This window comes from Tenrec ecaudatus, chromosome 7, assembly GCF_050624435.1.
Source record: "Tenrec ecaudatus isolate mTenEca1 chromosome 7, mTenEca1.hap1, whole genome shotgun sequence".
NCBI lineage: Eukaryota > Metazoa > Chordata > Mammalia > Afrosoricida > Tenrecidae > Tenrec > Tenrec ecaudatus.
Genome location: NC_134536.1, coordinates 130,678,464 through 130,686,408, shown reverse-complemented (window position 1 = coordinate 130,686,408; position 7,945 = coordinate 130,678,464).

The window sequence follows — 7,945 nt, the reverse complement described above, 5'->3', positions numbered from 1 at the left end:
GCCCTTGAATCTACTCTCACTCAGGGCATTCACTCCCATTTCCTGTATCAGAGTAGAACCGTGTTCCAACCTTTTGGTTAGCCGCTGAGCACGCTAACCATTGGCTTCCCCCACCCCCATCCCCACTCCAGACTCTATTTGAACAATGGTCAAGATCAGTTTCCTCCTAAATTTCCAAAAGCAAACCCTCATTGCCTCTGGGTGACTTCCCCAAATGGCCCGACATCAGTGGTTCTCCACCTTCCTAATGCCGTGACCCTTTCATGCAGTTCCTCATGTTGTGGTGACCCCCCCAACCATAAAATTATTTTTGTTGCTACTTCATCACTGTAATTTGGCTACTGATGTGAATCAGGCAACCCCCTGTAAAAGGGTCATGCAACCCCAAAGGAGTCACGACCCACAGATTGAGAACTACTGCTCTACATCCTTCAACACACCCTCAGGAGCCAGAACCACTGGGCAGAACCATGAATATGGCCAAGCTCATGCCAAGCCACATCCTTGCACCCTGAATATGAGCGGGGAGGAAAACAGCTGCCTCCACCGTCAATAGAAAGGGAAGTGAGCTCTACGTCCTACTGACACAAACACCCCAGGTCATGCACCCAGCGTGGAGATGGTGTTTGGTGCCAGAGAGCCAAGTATGACAACCATCTAACACACAATCTCCCAAATAGGATCCGATTAAAGGAGGCATTCCTGTCAAGAAGCCTGCACACTCAGCGGTCATTGTCATCATCACTGTCATTGTCCTGGCGTCCACCCCTGGCCTGGGTGGCTCAGGAAAGCACATGGCTGGTCCACAGGCAGGAAAACTGAGGACTGACTCAGGATCCACTTGGCCTGCCCTGATTGTTTACAGGCAGGTCCTATTGGGGCCACTTGCCTCACTATTCCCTGTGTTTACTTGTAAACATGCAACTTCCTGGGTCCCTCCCCAGATCTACCAGATCCGAATGAATGTCTGCCACAGGGCCCTGGCCATGTGTACTCTTACCAGGCTTCCTTGGGGATTGGGCTGCCGGCCAGTGTTTGAGAAGCACTGGTGTAGAGGAAACCTTCAGAAGGCAGGTCAGCAGGACCCTTGAAAGGGACTGTTAGGACCAACAAGCATCATTCCAGAAAGGAGACCAGGAGAGGCGAAGTGACCAGTGGCCAGGGATGGGACTGCCTTGGGATGAGAACTGAGCAGGGAGTGGAGAAGACACTGGAGATCCAGCGGGTGGGTCTGAAAGACCCAGCCAAGGATGATAAGCTGTTTGTGGTGAAGCATGGGGACACACTGAGTGTTTCCCAACAGGCCTGTGACGTGGGGAAGACAGGAAGGAAGGTGTCACAAGAGCAGGGCTCTCTTCCTTGCCTTCTGTACATGTCTAAGCTCCTCGCCCTCCTCACAGTTCCCCCAGGAGCTCACGATTACAAAGGAACAGCCAAGCCTCTCAGCAGCTCGGCAAGACCACAACCATCTGTGGGGTCTGCATCCTCTACAGTTTAGAGACGCCCAGGAGACAGAACGGCATACCCAAGGCAGGAAAGAATGACGGCGACAGGACTTCTGAAGGGACCACGGCTGCTGCTGCTGCTGCTGCTGCTGCTGCTTCTGGCCTACGTCTCAGGTAAGGAAAGTCAGGGAAGCTAAGGGTGCCTTGTTGCTGGGCAGTTGATGCCGACTGGACCTGATCGCCAGGCGTTTCTTCTCCGTGTTCTGTCCAGTCGCCAGCCTTTCCCCTAGCAGCACAGGGTTTCGCCATTTGTGCCACACAGACTCCTGCTCGAGAGGAGATGCCTAGTGAGAGGATGGTCTGGGTGGCACGAGGGTATGTGTGAGAGACAGCAGGGCCAAAAGGAGGGTGAAGAAAGCAGACTGGGTCGCAGTAGGGGCTGGGCCATGAGCTAGAAGCTGGGGGTCCCCCTACTGCATCTTGAAGGTGAGAAACTTAGGTGGGGTCCTCCATGTAATCCCCATCCCCGGGCGGACAGCCCAGGACATGCGAAGAAGAGGCAGATCGTCCCCCTGCCCAAGGAGCACTCTGTCCCCAGGGAGGATCGGTGTGGGGAGCAGGAAAGGTTCACACTATCAAAGGAGCCAGAGTGTCATGGCGACAAGCCTTCAGTGGAAGTGACTGCAGCGGGGCACGGAGAGGAATGTGACAAGCCTTCAGGGTCAGAAGTCAGACTGAGGTGGATTCAAAGCTGCTGTGTCTGACCTTTAAAAGCTTCTGTGACCACTGTGAGCCCCTGTGTCCTCTTTTCTAAGCAGGCAGCACACAGTAGGTATTTAACAAGGCTGTCTCTAGAATTAAGATCTTGGCTCGGTATCTTGCACATAGTAAGTGCTCAGTAAACACCATTATGATGGTGATGGTAGTGGTGGTGGTGGCAGCGGTGGCAGCAAGGACACAGCTGGGCATATGGTGCTCAATGGCATGGTGGGTGCAACACTAGAAAGAGATCTTTGGAGGCGAGAATTCTTCCAGTGACTCCACTCTGAGACAGCAGTGGGGAAAACGTTCAAGTTGGGGCCCCCAGACCTTCAGACACAGGACAGTGTTCCAGAAAGCAAGGGGTTTCTCTGGAGACCTACACGTAGGATATGGGAGCTAACGCTGAGGGAGTTCTTTCTTAGCTCTCTTTGTAGGGTCTCCGTCCTACAAAGATCTAGAAAGAATACACGGTACACATGTATCACCTAGACTCGCCTAGATGCAATCAATTACAATTTTGCCTTTTTTGCTTCTTATGTGTATCTCTTGCTGGTATATGCATGTCTATATGATTATCTTGAAATTGCTCAAAACATGTGTGGAGTGAGTAGAGGCAGGGAGGCTGCGGAAGAGGGAGGAGGACACAGGATGTAGACATCCCTTTCAAGATAATTTACAGTGATCTAAATGTCTCCTAACTTTGATGATGCTTGGACTCCCTTTGACCTGGGGCCTGGTGGCTGATGGGCAGCCTGAGGCTAGCGGGTGGGGAGCGGGCAGGGGGGGGGGGCTGGGTGACAGAAAAAGTGTTTGATGGGTGACACCCCTTAATCTTCATTCCAGGGTCCCAAGCAGTTGACATAGGAGAAGAGAAAGAGTGCCTCACGGAAGGAGCCAACCTGACCATGCTGTGTCCTTACAACGTCAAAAAGTACGGCTCCAATCTGAAGGCCTGGCAGCGGGTGAGAAGCCAGGGCCCCCCTGAGACGCTGGTGCAGACAACAACCAAAAGCCTAGAGACAGAATCAGTCCGGTCTGGAAGGTTCCTGCTGGAGGACTTCCCCAAGGATGCCATCATGAAGGTCACCGTGATGGGATTCCAGAGGCAGGACGCGGGGCTGTACCAGTGTGTGATCGACCTCTCTCCTCAGGATCCCTTCATCCTGCATCATCCCTATCGCCTGGTCTACTGCAATGGTGAGAGAAAGAAGGGGTTTGGTTGAGCTCACCGCCTTAGGCAGTCAATGGTGGGCCACACACAATGGCCATTGGTTTGGGTTTTATATATAGGTATATCTATGCATATGCATATATAGGTACACATATACATGTGTGTACACACACATCTACGGGCATATATATGTATACATGTAAACCCTAACGGCATGGTGATTAACTGCTAATGCGAAGGAGGTCAGCAGGTGGACACGTTGGCTGTTCAAACTCACCAAATGTCCGTGGGAGAAAGAGGAGGCTCTCTGCTCCCATAGAGATGAAAACCTCTGAAACGCTATGGGACAGTTCCACTCGGGCACTAGGAGCAGCAAATCAACTCGGTGCCTGTGACTTTGGTTTCTATATAGAGGACGTTTGTAGTCAAAGCGAGTGGACAATTTTCATGAACAAATCATGGGGATTTTCTACAAATTCTTTGTACAGACGCATCGAGGCAAAGCTAGGTCCAAACGGATTGCTACTAGATTTTTAGCTCCTCCATGTTTGGGTTTATTCCCAAGACAATGGGTTTAAACATATCTCTGCAGCCAATGGATGCCTGCAGAAAAGTTCTCCCTGTAAGACACGTGTCTTAGTCTCCTTAGCGTGTCCTACAAAGTTCGGTCAGAGCATGGATTTCTGAGGGGTTCTGTTGGGGTGTTAAATTCACGGCAGAGAGATCGGGTACAAGGATTATGGAGAAAATAAATACTGTTAAGAATAAAGAAGGGAGGGTGACGAAGCCGGGGGTGATCTTGATACAGTTTTTTGAAGGACACGGTGTATTCATGAAGAAACCATTTCAAGAAAACTGAAAACGTCTTTGGGGAGAAAAAGGTCTGACAGGTTGCCTGGAAATTTATTTTGCCATCACAATTTCCCCTGCTCATCCTTGTGAGTAGCAAGCACACTCCCATCACAACAGTAGGTAGTGTGTTGTGTTTCACATATGTGCATAGTCTTGGAAATCTTCGTGGGAAATTTGCATTATATTTCAATTGGCCTGGGTTCTTATTGAAGCCCCGTGAAAACCAAACTCATTGCCATCAAGTCAATTATGATTTCTAGTTACCCTACAGGACGGGGTAGAACTGCCCCTGTGGATTTCCAAGACTTTAACTGTTACGGGAATAGGAAGCCTCATCTTTCTCCTGAGGAGCGGCTGATGGATTTGAACTGCTGACCATGCTTAACCACTTAACAATTTAACCACATCACCAGGACTACTACTGTGTGTGTATGTGTGTGGGGGGGGGGGGAGTGAGAGAGAGAGAGAGAGACCCTAGTAGCATTGAGCTGCCAGTAGGGGGGTGGGAGCACTTGAGGATTAGATCCTGTGAATCCAGTGATACTCAGATATGTGTAAGAAAGAGCTTTATATCAAGACATGATTGTATATCAGAAAACCGTCCCAGCCCAGTCCAACCCAAGTCCATAAGTCCAATACTAGCCCATAAATCCCTCTTCAGACTCTTGAAGACTCGTGCAATAATACGTAATGCAGAAATATCACAGGCCGGTGGGTGCAAAGTTGTGTGGATCCGATGGCAGTGGCCACATCACAGGACTCAAAGCAACCAGGGTCAGCCAGCAGGAAGGTGAAGGGAGAGAGAGGGAGAGGGTCCCAGGACCCTTCCTATGAGAAGGCCACGCCCACAGGGAGGCACCATCAAGCTGTGGCCTGAGTGAAAGGCTAAACTCCACCCCTACACTTTTATATATTTTCAAGTTGACATGAAATTATGTAACTACCGCAGGTCCTCTAAACAGGAGCTGTGGTGGTGTACCAGGTTCTGTGGGGCTGCTAACCACAAGGTCAGCAGTTCAAAACCACCAGGCACTCCCTGGTGGGAGAAAGATGGGGAACTCTACTCTCATAAGATGTTGCAGTCTCAGAAACCCACAGGGGCAGTTCTACTCTGTCCTATAGAATTGCTATGAGCCGGAATTGACTTGATGGCAGTGACTTTGTTTTGTTTGGGTTTCTTATTTTATTTTTTGGCGGTTCTATAAGGAGACTTCATGCAATGATGTCTGGGTAATGCAAAAGGTTAACCCACTCAGTTAAAAGTTGGAGGTTCAAGTTTATCCAGAGATACCTAGAAAGCAGGGCCTAGTGATCTACTTTTAAAGAACCAGTCAGGAAAACCCTATGGAGCAGCTCCAATCAGATAGCATGGGGTCACCTTGATTATGAATCCACTCAGTGGGCAACAGAGAATATTAGACAGCCTGGGCCACTGAGTGGAAGGATCAGGACATCCTTGCAGATAAACCCACCAGGAGAGGAGTAAGGAGATGCTGAGACATGAGAAGAGTTAGAATCCCATGGAAGAGAGCCAGGAGCCTTGGTGGCGCAGTGCTTAAGTGCATAACTGCCAACCAGAAGGTCAGCTATTCAAGTTCCACGGGAGAAAGAAGTGCCAGTCTGCTTGTGTCAAGGTGATGGCATTACAAGGGTGTTCTACTCTGTCTGGTAGGGTCCCTGTGAGTCGGAATTGACTTGCAGCAATGGGTTTTTTATTTTCCCTGGGGGAAGACCAAAGTTGAAGAACACAGGCAAGGGCAAGGCCCCAACTTCAACCGGTAGGAAATTCTTCTTGGCTGCTCCTGTGGCCAAAGGCAGGCTGGTCTGCAGAGCAGTGTGTGCAGCACATCCTCTCCCTTTGGGAATCTGTATCATCACACTTGGGAAGCCCGTTCTTGACCTTGACTTTACAGGCCTGCCACAGCTTGTTCCTATCCTGATGTGTGGCTTCATCCTGAACAAGGGTGTGGTGTTCTCAGTCCTGTACTTCCTCCTCTGGGAAGTGGGGCCTCAGGTAAGTGGGGGCCAGAGTCAGGTTCGAGAGGGCAGAGCCAACTGCTGGTGTCGAGGCCTGATCTCCAAAGGATGCCCCAGAACCTATGCCCCGACTTATCCTCATTTCTGTTCTGATAAGGTCTTTGGGCCAACTGCAGAGAGAACGAGCCGGGACTGGTGTTGGTTAAAATAAAAATGATATTATACCAAAAAATGATATTAAACCAATCATAGAAATGCGTTGTTTATTTAACACACAATTTGTAAGATTGATATGAGTGGCCATCATCAGGAATGGGGTTTAGATTTCGGTTCGCGTTTGCCCCTCAGGGTAACATTCTACTGGAGAAGGTTCAAAAGATGTAAGACCTTCCAGAACAGGATTTATATTATAGCAACTTACCATCAGAGAGTTTTTTTCCCCAAAAGAACCCAATTCCTGAGGCCAAATAGTCTTTACTGAAAGACTTACTAGGCTATTGCATGACTCAAAGACAACCTTTAGGAAGCCAATTATCTCAAGATTTAGGAAGTTTTGAACTCATAAGATTCAAAAGATCTCAGGGCAATGGCCTGGGTGAACCACCCCGACTCCATGGACCCCAGAAATCTAGATCTTAGAAGAATGAAACTTCATTCCTCATGGTCACTGGGCTGAGTTAGGCTCTAGGGATGGAATGGGTCTTGGAGGCAGAAAGGGTGGAGCGTTTGTGGCTCCTTCTTCAATCCAGGCTTGTCTTCAGAAGGAAAAGGTACAAATCTAAACGCGATCACATGAGAGCATCCTGGCGAGAGTGGCAGAAAAAGGCGGAACAGCAACAACAAAACAGCATAAAAGAGCCCAGGCTTCCTGGACAGGTAGAGATGGGGGGGGGGGGTAGGTCTGGGACTGAATACAACTCCCTTCATGGAATAATCAACCCCTTGCGGTCCAGCGGGCAGCGTTTGCCCAAGGCAGAGGACAGAGGGTTGGAACAGGGGAGGAAGAGAAACAGGAAACCGAGGCAGGAAGTGGGAGACGTGATGTTGCAAGGAGGAGATGGCAGCACATGAGTGGAGACCAAACACGCATGCGTGGTTGGATGCAAGCCTGATGAAGTAAACCACAGGGGAAGAAAAAGAGCAATAAAGTAGGCGGGCCATAGAATCGAACCTGGGATGAATGGGATCATGGTCAAAGACTGTCAGTTTGCATTTCTTTCTCTCTCCTCAGGTGAGGCAGCCTTCCCAGCAGAAAGCAAACCCTGAAAAGAAGCCGCCTCCTTCCAGCTGATGGACACGCCACCCTACCTTGTGAGGGGCTAAATTGGGTCCCCAAAAATCTGTGCTGTAAATCCTGACCCCTCTACCTGATGATATGACAGCCACAGGTCCTAAATACCCAGCCAGGCGACAAGCCTTCGGGGGCCCTTGCTTCTCCAAGCAGCTGACTCACACTGCAAGCCATTTATTCTTGAGAATTTAGTTGGAAGAAACCAATTTTTAAAAAATAATAAAAGATACATGTGAAAATATGCTCTTCTCAGAGTTACCCAGGCTATAAATAAAAAGCTGTGGAACTAAAAAAGGAGTATCCTCTCAGCATCTAAAATCAAGCGAATGGTTGTCAGTCCATAGCTTTTCAAGGGAGAGCAACATGTGTAGCCTTGAAATGACAATGAACCCTACCAAAGCCAGAACCCGAGGGAGGCAGAGATCTGTCAGAGAAAGGAAACTCGGA